Here is a 17,314-nt window from a genome sequence, read left to right as displayed (position 1 = left end):
GATGGCACAAGGAACGCTTTGATCAGCTGCAAAAACACAGGAAAGAGCTGGCCTCCTGCTTTTGGACAGAAGAATTTTAGCATCTCACCCAGCATTTCCCCCTCCTAGAGACATTTTTACAAGGAATTTAATTGATCCTATTAGACTTGGTATAGGACTCAGTTCTTTTTAAAGTTACAGTCAGCCAATAAGAGAAGTTGGGCCAGTCACTTTTATTGTGGGTCTCAAATTGGAAGAAGCACAAAAAAGCTAAGCAAAAGCCTTGAGAATTACTGAACAGACTTAAGGCTTGGGTTTTCGGGTTTTTTTTTTTCCAAAGATTTTTTATACCTCATGTGGACCCACACTGGATTTAAGGTAGCTTGCAAAACTAAGCACAATAATGTGGAATTACAAGTAGAGGAAAAGAAAGGTCAGCGAAAAAGGAGGGAAAGACGGATACAGCAGGCCCTCTGCAGATGTAGTTATCATGCTTGAACCACAGATTTGACACCGTGCGTCTAGTTAGCCAGTGTGGAAAGGAGAAATAGTAAATGACTGATGGTGCCAGAGGACGCAAGGCACTTTTGTCCAAGGGACTCCTGAGTCTCAGGTCAGGAGTCTTCCGAGAGGGTCCTGGACCACAGACCCTCAATTCCATTTCAAGTCATGACCAGGTGGTGAGCTACAAACTTACCCACACCTCATGCTACAGCCACGAGCTGTAGCTGTGGTTGCACCCGCAGATGGGGGGTGGTTAGCCTCAAAGCAGTGCCACAACTTGCACCAGGTCACACAGCTAACAACCCCACACTCAGAGCTGACCTCCCCCACCTCCATCTTTGAGCCAGGGAAACCCTGGGGTGTCCCCTCCTTGTCTTAGGAATCTGATCAGATCCGGGACAGTCTCCCTCTCAGCTTCGGTGGGCTCCATCTACAGATGGCTTCTGAGCAGAGTGTTATTGCCACAGAGGTTTGAGTGAGTATGTGCGTGCTCCGTCGTATCTGACTCTTTGTGATCCCATGGACTGCAGCCTGCCAGGCTCCTCTCTCCATGGGATTCTCTAGACAAGAACACTGGAGTGGTGGCCATTTCCTCTTCCAGGGGATCTGCCCAACCCAGGGGTCAAACCCGTGTCTCCTGGGTCTCCTGAACTGGCAGGCGGGATCTTTACCACTTGAACCACCTGGGAAGCCACAGAGGTGTGGGAGAGTTGACTTTCATTGCTTCTACATGGACTCTGTGTGTGTGTGTGTGTGTGTGTGTGTGTGTGTGTGTGTGTGTGTGTGTGTGTGTGTGTGTGTGTCCATGTGTATGTTAGAGAGTACAGTGCCCCTGGTCCTTGATTACGCGGCTCCATGAGCAGATGGACCTGCATGTGTGCACAGGCAGCGGTGCACGCACACAGAAACGGCAATTTGAGGCGGAAACAATAATATTAACGGTACAGCTGACACTCAGAGCACTCAGCGTGGCCAGGCTTTGTGCTGCGTACTGTGGGGTGGTGAAGAGAACCCCTGCACCTAAGACGCCAGCAGCACTCCCCTCTCATTTGTAATGTGCAAAAATGTCTCCAGGTGTTGCCAACTGTCCCCTGGGGGGACACCACCCTCGTCCCAGGGTGCGTCTTACTCCACGTGCTCTGCTTCCAGCATGGCTGAGATGCCAATATCCACACTCAGCTACGTCGCACAACGGCTTGTCACACCTGACTTGGCTCAGCCTAAGTCCCAAAGAGTCCCCAGAACCAGAAAGGAGGATAAGATTTGCTCTTAAGAACAGGTGTACTCCTAAAATGTTTTCCATAAACACAACTTTATAATGGCTTCAAAATGATCATCCTTGCTTAATAAAATCTTATTTCCCTATTTGCATTCATTAGAAAGTTATGGCCATGATTATATTAACCATAACATCCTAATAAATACTTGCCTAAAGATATAGCAAACACATCAAGAGAAATTAAAACATTCTCTTCAAATTTTAAAAATGCCACTCATATCCTATAACAAATATACTAGGGGTGGGGAGGCACAGAAGTGGAAAGATGTAAAGTGGGGGGATTGTAAAACCTGGGATAACATTGGGACTTAAGCTCCCCTTCTACCCATGGATCAGTCCACACAGGCACACCCTAACTTGGTGGGTCTTCCTGGGAATTAGAAAGAGATGTGCCCACTGGTCTGCAGGTCAAATGCTTATAAAGCTCGGTTTGGCCAAGTCGGGTGCCTTTCTTTGTATGTCTCTCCCTCCAGGCAGATCGAGCCCTGGTGTCCCTGCCAGTTGGTCTCACAGAGTGCCAGGACCTACTATAGACAAAGCCTCCTCCTTGGATGAAACCAAGCCTCCGGCAGGCCTCCAGCAGTGGTCACCAAGGTGGGTACACAGGGTCTCTATCTTTCAGACCATCCATCTAGATCTCAGAGGCCTGGCCTTTCTGCTAAGACCACAGAGACAGTTGACTTGCCTCCCAATATTTCTTCAGATTTATAGTTAATGGGAAGCCTACCGTAGATCAAAAGCATTATATCTTAAAGGCAGTAATAACTCACAAATACTATCACTCTAACACCCCATGGGCACGGCCATTTAGCTAAAGGGTTTCCTACTAGTGGTCTCAGGTAACTTGAGTTATTTGGTCTCTCTTATCTCTACTGCAAAGAAAGAACTACTTGGTTGGTCAATAACAGTGCTCTTTTTGGAGGTTGTTAGCTAAGCATTTTGCTTTTTTGCATTTCTTTTTCTTGGGGATGGTCTTGCTCCCTGTCTCCTGTACAATGTCATGAACCTCCAACCATAGTTCATCAGGCATTCTGTCTATCAGATCTAGTCCCTTAAATCTATTTCTCACTTCCACTGTATAGTCATAAGGGATTTTATTTAGGTCATACCTGAATGGTCTAGTGGTTTTTCCCATTTTCTTCAATTTCAGTCTGAATTTGGCAATAAGGAGTTCATGATCTGAGCCACAGTCTGCTCCCGGTCTTGTTTTTGCTGACTGTATAGAGCTTCTCTATCTTCGGCTAAAGGATATAATCAATCTGATTTTGGTGTTGACCATCTGGTGATGTCCATGTGTAGAGTCTTGTCCTGTGTTGTTGGAAGAGGGTGTTTGCTATGATCAGTGCGTTCTCTTGGCAGAACTCTGTTAGCCTTTGCCCTGCTTCATTCTGTACTCCAAGGCCATATTTGCCTGTTACTCCAGGTGTTTCTTGACTTCCTACTTTTGCATTCCAGTCCCCTATAATGAAAAGGACATCTTTTTTGGGTGTTAGTTCTAGCAGGTCTTATAGGTCTTCATAGAACCGTTCAACTTCAGCTTCTTCAACATTACTGGTTGGGGCATAGACTTGGACTACCGTGATATTGAATGGTTTGCCTTGGAAACGAACAGAGATCATTCTGTCATTTTTGAGACTGCATCCAAGTACTGCATTTCAGATTCTTTTGTTGACTATGATGGCTACTCCATGTCTTCTAAGGGATTCCTGCTCACAGTAGTGGATATAATGGTCATCTGAGTTAAATTCACCCATCTCAGTCCATCTTAGTTCGCTGATTCAATCTTGCATCTCCTGTTTGACCACTTCCAATTTGCCTTGATTCATGGACCTAACATTCCAGGTTCCTATGCAATATTGCTCCTCACAGCATCGAATCTTGCTTCTATCACCAATCCTATCCACAACTGGGTGTTGTTTTTGCTTTGGCTCCATCCCTTCATTCCTTCTGGAGTTATTTCTCCACTAATCTCCAGTAGCATATTGGGCACCTACTGTCCTGGGGAGTTCATCTATCAGTGTCCTATTTTTGCTTTTTCATACTGTTTATGGGATTCTCAAGGCCAGAATACTGAAGTGGTTTGCCATTCCCTTCTTCAGTGGACCACATTCTGTCAGAGGTTCGTGATATTGTATGGGAGACAGGGAGCAAGACCATCCCCAAGAAAAAGAAATGCAAAAAAGCAAAATGGCTGTGGGAGGAGGCTTTATAAATAGCTGTGAAAAGAAGAGAAGTGAAAAGCAAAGGAGAAAAGGAAAGATATACACATTTGAATGCAGAGTTCCAAAGAATAGCAAGGAGAGATAAGAAAGCCTTCCTCAGCGATCAGTGCAAAGAAATAGAGGGAAACAAGAGAATGGGGAAGACTAGAGATCCCTTCAAGAAAACTAGAGATACCAAGGGAACATTTCATGCAAAGATGGGCTCAATAAAGGACAGAAATGGTATGGACCTAAGAGAAGCAGATGATATTAAGAAGAGGTGGCAAGAATACACAGAAGAACTGTACAAAAAAGATCTTCATGACCCAGATATCATGAAGGTGTGATCACTCCCACTCACCTAGAGCCGGACATCCTGGAATGTGAAGTCAAGTGGGCCTTAGAAAGCATCACTATGAACAAAGCTAGTGGAGGTGATGGAATTCCAGTTGAGCTATTTCAAATCCTGAAAGATGATGCTGTGAAAGTGCTGCACTCAATATGCCAGCAAATTTGGAAAACTCAGCAGTGGCCACAGGACTGGAAAAGGTCAGTTTTCATTCCAATCCCAAAGAAAGGCAATGCCAAAGAATGCTCAAACTACCACACAATTGCACTCATCTCACATGCTAGTAAAGTAATGCTCAAAATTCTCCAAGCCAGGCTTCAGCAATACATGAGCCATGAACTTCCAGATGTTCAAGCTGGTTTTAGAAAAGGCAGAGAAACCAGAGATCAAATTGCCAACATCCACTGGATCATGGAAATAGCAAGAGAGTTCCAGAAAAACATCTATTGCTGCTTTATTGATGATGCCAAACCCTTTGATTGTGTGGATCACAATAAACTGTGGAAAATTCTTCAAGAGATGGGAACACCAGAGCACCTGACCTGCCTTTTGAGAAACCTGTATACACATCAGGAAGTAACAGTTAGAACTGGACATGGAACAACAGACTGGTTTAAAATAGGAAAAGGAGTACATCAAAGCTGTATATTGTCACCCTGCTTATTTAACTTCTATGCAGAGTACATCATGAGAAATGCTGGGCTGGAGGAAGCACAAGCTGGAATCAAGATTGCCGGGAGAAATATCAATAACCTCAGATATGCAGATGACACCACCCTTATGGCAGAAAGTGAAGAGGAACTCAAAAGCCTCTGGATGAAAGTGAAAGTGGAGAGTGAAAAAGTTGGCTTAAAGCTCACCATTCAGAAAATGAAGATCATGGCGTCTGGTCCCATCACTTCATGGCAAATAGATGGGGAAACAGTGGAAACGGTGGCTTACTTTATTTTTCTGGGCTCCAAAATCACTGCAGATGGTGACTGCAGCCATGAAATTAAAAGACGCTTGCTCCTTGGAAGGAAAGTTATGACCAACATAGACGGCATATTAAAAAGCAGAGACGTTACTTTGCCAACAACGGTCTGTGTAGTCAAGGCTATGGTTTTTCCAGTAGTCAGGTATAGATATGAGAGTTGGACTATAAAGAAAGCTGAGCACCAAAGAATTGATGCTTTTGAACTGTGGTGTTGAAGAAGACTCTTGAGAGTCCCTTGGAATGCAAGGGGATCCAACCAGTCCATCCTAAAAGAGACCAGTCCTGGGTGTTCATTGGAGGGACTGATGTTGAAGCTGAAACTCCAATACTTTGGCCACCTGATGTAGAGAGCTGACTCATTTGAAAAGACCCTGATGCTGGGAAAGATTGAGGGCAGGAGGAGAAGGGGACGACAGAGGATGAGATGGTTAGATGGCATCACCAACACAATGGACATGGGTTGCGTGGACTCCGGGATTTGGTGAAGGACAGGGAGGCCTCGTGCATTGCAGTTCATGGTATCGCAAAGAGCTGGACACGACTGAGTGATGGAACTGAACTGAACTGAGCGAAGCATTTACTATTTTCTTAGACTCTGTTTGGACTTCCCTGGTGGCTTGGATGGTAGAGCATCTGCCTACAATATGGGAGACCCATATTGGGTCGGGAAGATCCTCTGGAGAAGGAAATGGCAACCCACTTCAGTACCCTTGCCTGCAAAATCCCATGGATGGAGGAGAGTGGTAGGCTACAGTCCATGGGGTCACAAAGAGTTGGACACTACTGAGTGATTTCACTTCACCTCACTTCATTTTAGACTCTGTTTAAGATGAGAAGGAAAGAAGCTCATGGGTGCTTTTTGGGAAAAGTTCTGAGAGACAGAAAAGGGAATGGGGTATGTTGATGTCTCAGCACCAAGGTGAAAAGAGAGTTTCAGATTCTCTTGACCTACCACTGGCTGATGATTCCTTAGTCTTATTTTTCATCGTAAGCTATTAACTTTGTGAATCCATTTTCAATGCTATAAAAATGGCATTAAATAATGCCATATTATACCTGCGTATGACGGTACTTCCTGCTGGTCATTTGGCGCTGTGGATCCAGGTCTCCCACAAGCTCCTGAGGACTCAGGAAAGGCTGAGACTGCACAAACACACACCCACTCCTGACGGACACAGTCTCAGGTTAGGATTTTCATTTCTCCCTGCTCTCTCTCCTCCTCACCCGCACACAAATACACACACTGTTCTCTCCCTTCCTGACTTTCCAGTTCCCTCCTTGTAGCTTTCCCTCCCCTTGTCCCTGCTGATGGGAGCAAATCTGGGCCTATGAGTGGAACAAAGCCAGCGGGTCCTCACAATCCCTCCCCCAATTGGGTGCAATCCCTCCCCCAATGTCATGAGCACCTCTTGATTAGGAGGGTCCCATGGAAATTAGAAAACATCTGCCTTCCCCTCCAGATTCATCCGGATTCTCCCCCCTCCTCAGCAGCGTGGTGTCCCCTGCACTTATTACACAGAGCTGTGGAGACAGAGCAGAACGAAGGGCCCTAATCCACGGTGACATTTAAAGAGCAGCAGCTCTCTTTGAGAAACATCTGTGCTTTGTAAGCCTCTTTTATTATTTGCCGTGACTTACTAGCTCGTATTTAGGGGGTGCATTTAGACTCGATTTCTGGATTTGACACTGAAGCATTGTTTGTTTCGCCCATTGAAAGGATTCAGAATTTAAACAATAAGGCAAGTATTTAGAGGTGGGGTGCATTCATGCAGGGTGCTGGTGAAGAGTGATATCCAAATCTGAATGATGTAAATGTGTAACAAATGTTTTACAGGCAGTATGCTACAGTGGTCATTTTTTTAAAAAATAAAAATGATTACAGCCTGGATTCCATTCTCAAAATGTCCAGACTGAAGCCGAGAGGTGGGGGGGCGGGGGGGGGCAGGTCACTAGCTTCAGAGACAAGAGCAGGGTATGTGCCACACCAAAGCACGTGCAAAGCGGAGGCCTCATCAAATCGTTTACCACTTCCAGCTCTTTACAACTCAGCCACAGAGAGCCTCATCCGGAAGCTCATTCTACCCAAGTAAATCGTACCTGGTACAGAGCACACTGCCACAGGTTCTGTCCCCCGCTCCCATCTTTCAGTGGACTTAAATGACCTGCCAGACCCTATCTCTCTTTCCCATAAAATTAAATCTGTGAACTGGTTCTTCTCTCCTTCTTGGGATGACATAGATCAAATGATCTCTAATCCTAAATCCATAGGATCCCTTTGTTTAGAGCTGAAGACCCAGCACAAGTATTCCTACACCTATTCTCACCTTCCCCACCGCCCTAATCAAATCAGATGTCCTTCCTGGCTCATCCTGTCATCACCCACACTGTTGTGGCCATCCATCAACCCAGTAGATACTGATGTGCAAAGGCACGGAGGCAGCGAGATGCAGTGAGGCAGTGACGAGCAGCTCAGCAGGGCAGGGCAGAAGCAGTATCCAGAAGGAGAGCTGAAGAAGGAGACAGATGGCAGAGGGGGTGTGTCCCACTGGAACTCATCCTGAGGTTAACAGAGAAGTGCTGATGGTTCACATAAGGGAGCGGCCAGACCCAGTGGTGAGCCTCTGGTGGCAACACCAGAGGAGAGGAGAGACAAGTGCCTCAAAGCCAAAGGGGAGAATCTCACCTGGTCAAGTAAAAGTGAAAATTAGAACTGAGAAAATAATGCTATGGATGGACCAAGGAGGAAATATGTCATAGATCAAACCAAGAGGAATTAGTGATCACTTCTCAAAGTGTCATTGGGGCTTCCCTGGTGGCTCAGAGGTTAAAGCATCTGCCTGGAATGCAGGAGACCCAGGTTCAATCCCTGGGTCGGGAAGATCCCCTGGAGAAGGAAATGGCAACTCACTCCAGTACTCTTGCCTGGAGAATCCCATGGAGGGAGGAGCCTGGTAGGCTACAGTCCATGGGGTCGCAAAGAGTCAGACACGACTGAGTGACTTCACATACACCTTCTAAAAGTGTACATTCCAGAAAAAAGAGAAACAAGTGGAGATGGATGGAGCATAGAGATGAAGAAGCAGGCCACCCCAGACCGGGGGTGGGGCTGAGAGGTTCCAGGGCATCACAGAGGGAAGTCACAAGGAATCAGACAACACGAGGTCCGGATGCGCGTGAGATTAGGATCCTGATACCTGCAAGTGCCGATGGAGGCAGAAGTCATGGAAGAACATAACCGATCACCACTTGGACAAGGGACAAAGCCTGCTTACTTCTTCAAGATTTCACACACAAATTTCCTGAAGATCTCGCTTGGAAATGTTAGTGGAAACTGGGTTCCTGTCTTATCAATAATTCCCAAAGTTAATGCATCTGGAGAATGATTAACTTCTAGTCCCAATATTTAACTGAATAAAAGCCTATTCTAAAATCTTGATTGTAACAATAAGTGAAAACTAACTCAACTTTTAAGCAAAAAACTTACTAGTGAGATAAGAAACAAGAATTGGATTAGGTTTTCAACATGCTGAAAAAGATGTGTAAATTATATTTCAGAGCTCAGGATCTAACCCTGGTTAAAGTCCTTCAGATGCAGAAACAATTCTGAATTTCTTTCTTTTTTTTTTTTTTTTTTTGGCTGTGCTGGGTTCTTCCCTGCTACTCGGGCTTTTTTCTCTAGTTGTGGCGAGTAGGGGCCACTCCCTAGTTGCAGTGCACAGGCTTCTCATTGCCGTGGCTTTTCTAGCTGTAGAGCATGGGCCCCAGAGCAGTCAGGCTTCAGTATCTGTGGCTTGTGGGCTCACTAGTTGTGGTTCCTGGGGGCTCTAGGGCGCAGGTTCAACAGTTGTGGCACACAGGCTTAGTTTCTCCATGGCACGTGGGATCCTCTCAGGCCAGGGATCAAACATATGCACTGGCAGGTGGATTCTTTACCACTGAGGCACCGTGGAAGCCCAGACAATTTTAATCTAATTTCAAATAAAGCAAGCTAATTATTTAGTTAACAGATGACTCCTTGATGAGTTTGTAAAGACCACAACTAAGAATCCCGAATCTAAATGGATTTCTTAGATTTTATAGCCTGAGGAGGCTAGCTCAGTTTTAGCACTCTTCCCTCTAGGTACCTCTGAGCACCATCTGAGAAGTTACTTAACAATTATCTGTCAGTGCTGAAAAGCAAAGTAAAAGATAAATCGTACATTTTTAAATTACTTTTTTTTTTTTTTTGGCTATATTCGACTTCAATGAGACCAATGTCATCTTTCCACCAAAACTTCTTGAGGTCATTTCCTACAAAGCAGAAGTCTTCTAAGATGCTTTGCTGAAAGATGATGGGAGTGACCCCTAGTCAAGTAAGTCTGGACTGCTGGAATCCAGACGTAAAGAAATCAGCTTAACTGTGGTCAACTTGCTTTGGATATGTATGTATGTATCCTTCTATCTATGGCACAGTGTGCAATAAAGAGCTGACCCAACAGAGACCGCTGTCCCTAGAAAGGCCTGCTTCCAAGGTCAGCCCTTGGTTGGCATCTGGGAACTTGGATTTTGGGAGAGTCTCTACTGTTCCCTAACTGATGATGGTGGTTAACTGCGTATGGTCTGTGTACACAGAAGTATCTGGTTTATGCTGAACATCCTTCTTTCTGGAAGTGCAGAGTTTTGCTTCTCGCCAGACAGGATGCCTGTGTGACCTTGGGCACTGAGTCTCTGATGGGCTTTCCTGTGGCCACTTCACGCGTGTCGTCACTAGTCATTGTGGGAGAGCTGAGCTGTCCTGTGTGACTCCATTAGGAAAGGAAGCTTGGAGCTTGGGCCTGGTTTCCTTCCCGCTCCCCACTGGGCACATTTTCCCTCTGCTAACTTTGCTTGGAATCCTTTCACTGTGGTAAATCTCAGCCTTGGACTCACTACATGCTGAGTCTGTGAGTTCTTCTAGGGAATTACCAAAAGCAAGGGTGGTCCTGGGATGCCTGATGCATACAGCATTCAGCAACATTTTGCCAGACAGCATTCTGAGGAGGACATTTAGGAAACAACTGCTTAATAATATAGGTTAATTAAGAGAATATATGTAAACAACGGAACACAATTCTGGCAGATGAGATGGGCTCTGTAAACAGCAGTCCTTAATATTGCTACTCTAACATCCTTAATATAATTGTGAGAACACAGATGCCCTCTCTGCTGCACCCTTGAGTATTAGCCACATGCCCTACATACTGCCCCCCACACGGCGACTGCTCACTAGATGTTTGTTGAATGAATTATTGGGTCTCTATTTACAAAGTGCTGTGCCAACATAGAGAAGCCCATTTACAGCATGCTGTCTTAGCTCTTTTGGAGCTCACAAATCTAAAAAAAAAAATCACTATTAGTAAAGACAGAGGTATAGACGAAGATACAGATAGAAAACTCAGCAATAAAAACTAATGGATACAGAAAAAAAGAGTGGTCAATACGCTTTTACAAAGTAGAAAGTTTGACACTTCCCTATGTTTTTAATTTCAGAAGATGACATGGGCAGACTAGATTCTCCATTTCCACAGATGTGAATCAGGTGGTGCCATGAAAGCTTTTTTCTATAAAGCTGGTAAACCCACATGGGAGAAAGCTTTGTAGTTAATGAGAAACAGGCTTAACATGGTGATACTACACTTCCAAAAGTCTGTGTCTAAGCCAGTTGGATAAAATGTTTGTTTGCTAGTTTCCTTATTTCAAATGACTTTCTTGGAGGCCCAGATCTCATAAGAGAACTGAATGTAAGTTTGATGGCCTCATATTGACCTTCATGTCAACGACTGTGGTTCTCTTTCCTGTTGATCTGGAGGCAGCCTCAAAATCTTCATCAACAGAGGTCTCTGTCATGGTCCGAATTGTGTCTCTTTGATTTACATGTTGATGTCTGAACTATTTGGAGACTTAGATAGGGACTTTAAAGGAAGTAGTTAAGGTGAAACGAAGGCATAAAGTGGTGGGCTCCAATCCAGTCCAGCTGGTCCTTATAAGGAAAGGGAGAGATATCCTAACTGCACAAAGAGAGAAAAGGCTGTCTGAACACACAGGGAAGACAACTCTCTGCAAGACAAGGAGAGAGGCCTCAGCAGGCAGACTCCAAGCTGCCAATTCTTCAACCTTGGGTTCTGGCCTCCAGAGCTCTGGCATTAAGTCCCCAGTCTGTGGTATTTTGTTACTGACAACTCAAGCTGACTAATCCCCAAGAAGGCAATCTCCTAACACAGGGACTTTCTTGGAGTTCTCCCAAGTGTCGCTGCTGTCCCTGGGGCAGAGACTTCTGCCTATTCCACAGGGATCCTCTGGTGCTGCCCTAAGTCCCTGAAACCACAGGGTCTAGTGACTGCAGTGATGGGCTTGCTCGGCCTGGGCCTCATCACCACCCTGTGAGCCCAGTCCATCCTGACTGGGCTGTTTACCTGCTCCAGGCACATCTGATTCAGAAAACCTTGGTTTGGATTTACACTGGTTGTAACTCAGAAAATTTTGGAAAAACTCCTTTAGCACTCGAAGGTGACCAACCTATTTTTCTAGTAGTATCTGCATATGGCATGAGATTATTCTGGCCCCCTGTTCTCTTCAGCCATCCCCACCTCAGTAGATGATAACCTGGCCTCCCTTTTGGCTCAGGACAAAAGTCTCCTAACCACAGTCAATACTTCTTTCTCTTGCATTCTACTTTTAATTCAGCAGTGAATTCTGTTGTCTCTCTCTTCAACACTTGTCATATCCAAACCCTTATCACCTCCTCCTGGGCCACCTTAATCCAAGCTCCACCCTCTTTCACCTGGCTTACTGCCTACTGCATAGGTCTGTTTCTTCTACAGCCTATTGCTGTGTCCCTGTCAGGATTCCTGGAGAAAGGTATGTTAGATTGCATCCTGCCTCTGCTCAAAACCTCCAGTGCTTCCCACCTTACCCAGAATCTAGAGTCCATGCATGATCTACCCCCTCCCATATCTTCCTCAAACATAAAAAGCTCACTTCCATCCCAGGGCCTTTGCAGCTGCTATCATAACTATTTTCCCACAGGCCCTGTGGGAAAAAAATGGTGGCAGCCAGCAAGGGCACAGTTGCTAAAAAATCTTTGCATAAGCTTTCCCCTGAGCTCCTTCCTAGACTGTAGGACCCTGTATTTCTGCAACACTCTCCACCCCCAGCCTGGCAACTGCTAATCTGTGCAGCTCTCTTTTCTTGCAGGTATCTGCACTGCTCACATCCTTCTCCTGCATCAGGTCTCTGCTGAAATGACTCCTCTTTACAAAGGCCAGCCAGGACCATCTCATGTGAATAGGAGATTGCTCATGCCCTGCGTCCCCATGCTCCTCACACTGTTTAATTTCATTCAGGAACATTTATCACCCCTTGTATCTCTGCTGTGGTAAGTTCCCTGAAAGCAGGGACTTGGGTCATTGCTTAGTGCCTTGAACAGGATCTGACAGGTGCACCCACTCCAGTGCTCTTGCCTGGAAAATCCCATGGATGGAGGAGCCTGGTGGGCTGCAGTCCATGGGGTCGCCAAGAGTCAGACACGACTGAGTGACTTCACTTTCACTTTTCACTTTCATGCATTGGAGAAGGAAATGGCAACCCATGTTCTTGCCTGGAGAATCCCAGGGACGGGTGAGCCTGGTGGGCTGCCGTCTCTGGGGTCGCACAGAGTCGGACGCGACTGCAGTGACTTAGCAGCAGCAGCAGCAGCTGAGTAATCACCTGCTGAATTAACGATTGTGTGAACGAGTGAATGCGTGTGGTAGGTGGAAAAGGCAAGCACACTTCAGAATAAGCAAATCAGTCACAGGAAGCAGGGAGACTGGAATGATGCCACACGGTTCTGTCTTCTTGACAGGTTGGGAACCCCAGAATCTTTGGGGAAGGATTATAGTTCCATGAGGCTGCTATGAGAGCCAGCATAAAGCCCCCAGCTTTATGAGTCATAAAATAAGACCATGCTGGGGTCATGGTACTGGAGAGAGGTCTGTGAACCTTAACATGGCAAGTGGATCTTTTGTAGGTTAAAAAATAGTAATTGCCTTTGGTATACAGTCTGTGTTTAGAAAGAGCTCTCCTCTCTCTTCTCGAGCATCCGTGGCAGAGCATCCGGGTGGTGAAGCACTAACTTCATTTCCTCTTCACATTCATCTTTTTTATTTCCAACTGGAGGAGCTAACCCTGCTGCTCTCCCTCTGCGGTGATAACTTATACCTGAGCTACCGCTGATCTCTCCTGTTAATGAAACTTCACTCTATTTCTCTTAAGAAAGACATGGGCAGGGCTGTTAAAGAGCCAGTGTGACAAGACAGTTACTGTATTTAGAGTGGGAAGTGAAGCCTTAGACCCTAAAGCAGCACTGATTCTTTAGCTCCTTAAGCTTTCCTGAGAATTCAAACAAGATGAGAACAAGAGCACATGTAGGGCATTTTGCAGTGAGATCTGAATGTAATTCACTCCAAGCCTACTCCAAGCTCTGAGGTGTGGACAGCGGGATGCAGGTGCTCTTTACCACTAAAGTTGGAATGAAAGGAGACTGCCTCTATGCCAGACCTTGCTTTCTAGGACTTAGAGGCAATTTATACACAATGACGAAAAAGCATTCAAAAGGGGATGTTCAACGTCTTAAACATGAACCAAGACTGGCTGAATCAATAGGGTCAACAGTTTGCCTGAAAAGTTTGACTTAACCAGAATCTTCCGGGGGCTGAGATGACAGAGACTGGGGTCTCTCTTGCTAGTCCAGCCTGGAACCTGGCTAGAGCCAGCCTGGCCAAGGAATAAAGACCACTGCGGACACAGACACCCACTCACACATTCACGCATTTTCCCTAGGACTTCAGTCCCTCCCATAGATCTGCTGTCAACAAAAAACAGAGCAGCTCATGCTTAATGGAGCAGCTTATAGGGAAAAGAAAGATGCTTCCCTCAGTCCCCATCTCATCCTCCAGTGTAGATGAACTTGGGAACCAGGCCTCCAAGGGTTGAGGAAGCACAGGGCAAAAACAAGCCAATGGACTTTGATTTTAGAACCCGTGGCCCTAAATTCCCACTTCTCTGTCTTCTGGCTATATAACACTGACCATAGTCATTTCACCTCTCTAAATCTCATTTATTCAAAGGATTGCTGTGTAAAGCAGTGTCAAACCAGTCAAACCCAAATCAAACCAATGTCCAAAGGCACAATATCAAAAGTAAACCAGTATCAAAAGGCACAAATAATGTTTACTAAAGCACGTATTAGATGCCCAGTTCTGTGCACTTAATGGGCAATATCTCATTTCATCTCAACAACACTTCTTGCAAGTAGGTCCTCCCATCTCTATCTTTTTATTGATGAGGAAACCAAAGCTTACAGATTAAACAACTTGCCCCAAAGTATATAGCTGCTGCTGCTGCTGCTGCTAAGTTGCTTCAGTCGTGTCCGACTCTGTGCGACCCCATAGACAGCAGCCCACCAAGCTCCGCCATCCCTGGGATTCTCCAGGCAAGAACACTGGAGTGGGTTGCCATTTCCTTCTCCAGTGCATGAAAGTGAAAAGTGAAAGTGAAGTCACTCAGTTATGTCTGACTCTTCGCGACTCCATGGACTGCAGTCTACCAGGCTCCTCCCTCCATGGGACTTTCCAGGCAAGAGCACTGGAGTGGGGGCCATCGCCTTCTCCGAAAGTATATAGCTAGTGAGAGGCAAAACTAATATTCAAACACAGGTCTGTGTGATACTAAAGATAACATTTCACTCATATTTCTTCCTATGCCTGCACTTTCCAATACCATAATCATCAGCCAAGCGGCTATTTAAATTAAAACTCATTTAAAAAGAAGTAAAAAAAAATTCAGTTTCATAGCTGCACTGGCCATATTTCCAGCATTCAATAGCCACTGTATCAGACTACCATCTCTGTGGCTCCAGTACTGGGAAGCATACTAGAGGTCACTTCCATTGCTACAGAAAGTTCTAATGGACCTCACTGGTGTAGTGCTTCTCCAATATATAAGACGCTTAGCTTTCAGTAGGCAGTAATGAATGTGACGGTTGACCACGTTCAAACAGAAACGGGATGGCTCCACTAGGCTATGGTCACAGAGGCTGATTCAGGTTGTGAAGAAGCTGAAGATTATGCAGTTGGTGGGGGCAGGGAGTGTCCTCTAAGCAGAAGAGCACGCAGTCACAAAACAACATTGGGAACAGGGATCCAGAAGGGGCCAGGCTAGGGGAAGGGCCCTGAAGGTCCAGCTTAGTTTCATGGTCACTTACTTCCACCTTGGAAGCAAAGCTAAGTGTGGGTCACCAGGCTCCAGTGATTGAAACATCACCCCGGTGTGGATCAGCTCTCTGCTGATCTGGGCAGAAGCTGCCTTCTTCCTCTCAGTGGCCACTCCTTTGTACTCATCATCTATTTCCTGGGGCTGTAATTTCTGACATTGTTGTCAGATGTTGACAAGGTGCCCATGCTGCCTTGGAGAGTGTGCAGGACATACCTACCCCTTTGATTTTCTCCATTTTCTTCTGCTCTGCCCTCTCCCTCCTGGTATTTACACCTGGGTTTTCCTGTCTTCTCACTTTTACAGGTTTTCCTGTCCACCTATTGTTTCTCATTATTAAAAGATTCAGGTCACATTCACATAATATGTAAGCAATCGTTTTAAAGTGACCAATTCAATGGCGTTCAGTGCATCCACAGTGTTGCGCATCCGCCATTACTGTCTAGTTTCAAAACGTTTTCATCATCCCCAAAGGAAACCCCGGTACCCATGAGCTGTGCCAGTCATTTGCTTTCTGTGTCTACGACTTACCTATTCTAGAAATTTCCTGTCAAAGCAGCCATGCAAAAATGTAAACTTCTGCGTCTGGTTTCTTTCACTCAGCATCTCGTTTCTGGGGTTCACGCACATTATACCATGTATCAGTCCTGCACTCCACTTCTACGGCTCAGTAATATCCCATAGAGGGGATGACCAACATGTGTTTGTCCCTCCATCAGTTCACAGACTCCCTTACCTCTTGATTAGCTAAAACAACAGGAAGGGGGAGGAGCCTGGTGTCCACGGCATTACTGAAGAATGTTGATGCCAGGCTGTCTACAGAACGGTTTTTCCAGGACAGCAGAACACACAGCATCTCAGGAAGGCGTGTTGCCTCTATCAGGCGTTTCCCACCTTGACCATTTCTTTCAGTCCTCATTACTCACATTTTTTCCGCTCTAAACATTAACCAGAATGGGATTTCTATAATGGTTAATATTTCTTCTAGGAGATTATTGTTGCAAGATTTAGTTTTTAAAGGTGTGGAATATGCTGGCTTAAACAGGTTCTCATCTCTGGGCCTTCAAAATGTCTGTGCTGTGTCAAAGGCGCACTGTGAATTTCAAAGAAGCAATTATAGTTTTTCAGTGCTTCCCAACTGTTCCTCAGGGAGCACAGAACTCCCTTTTGTGAGTGTCTGTGTATGTATATGTATGTGGGGCCATCTCTCAGTTCTTCAGTTTTTCACAAACAGTTTGAAAAAGCTATTCTCTATTAATATCCAAATCCTTCTCAGGTCTATGCAATGGCAATGGGAGGTTGTCCACATAATTTAGAGACTGGAGTGCTTCTGCCAATCTTAAAATAGGAAATCACAAGTTAAACATCTTAAACACATTTAAATGCAAATTATTTCTGAATTAATCATATAGGCTATATAAAGTGTCATGAGTTTGAACTGCAGTCAAATGGTAACAACTCATAACTTATAAGACAATTTTCATTTGAAAATATCTTAATCCTTTAGCACTTCATAGCATACGAGTTTGAGGATCTCAAAGGCAGAGAGTCATAAAAAATAAAGGTATCTTTAAGAAATGCACATTCCAGCATATATCCTCAGTGTATGTATTAGCAGTTAAAATATAATGTTTAAAAGTGCCATATAGCTGGAAATTGTGTTTCAGAATAATATCTACATAATTTTCAATAAAAATAAACTTGCAGTAAATTATCTAGATCTTAAGGTACCAAAGACAAATGGCCTTTGCTGGAAT

At 45.1% G+C, this 17,314-nt stretch overlaps 1 protein-coding gene and 1 non-coding gene across 5 annotated transcripts in view; one reads left to right on the top strand and one right to left on the bottom strand.

Moving 5' to 3' along the window:
• The window catches only part of CDH13 (cadherin 13), a 1,037,580-nt gene that overhangs the window by 440,194 nt on the left and 580,072 nt on the right, over nt 1–17,314 (bottom strand). The window lies entirely within an intron of this gene.
• Nucleotides 8,095–8,166, top strand: TRNAS-GGA (transfer RNA serine (anticodon GGA)). The gene has a single exon. It is a non-coding gene; the product is annotated as a tRNA-Ser (tRNA).

The sequence above is a fragment of the Ovis aries genome, chromosome 14 (genome assembly GCF_016772045.2).
Source record: "Ovis aries strain OAR_USU_Benz2616 breed Rambouillet chromosome 14, ARS-UI_Ramb_v3.0, whole genome shotgun sequence".
Lineage (NCBI taxonomy): Eukaryota > Metazoa > Chordata > Mammalia > Artiodactyla > Bovidae > Ovis > Ovis aries.
The sequence above is the reverse complement of the archived record's forward strand: the minus strand, read 5'-3'. Positions and strand labels throughout refer to the sequence as shown.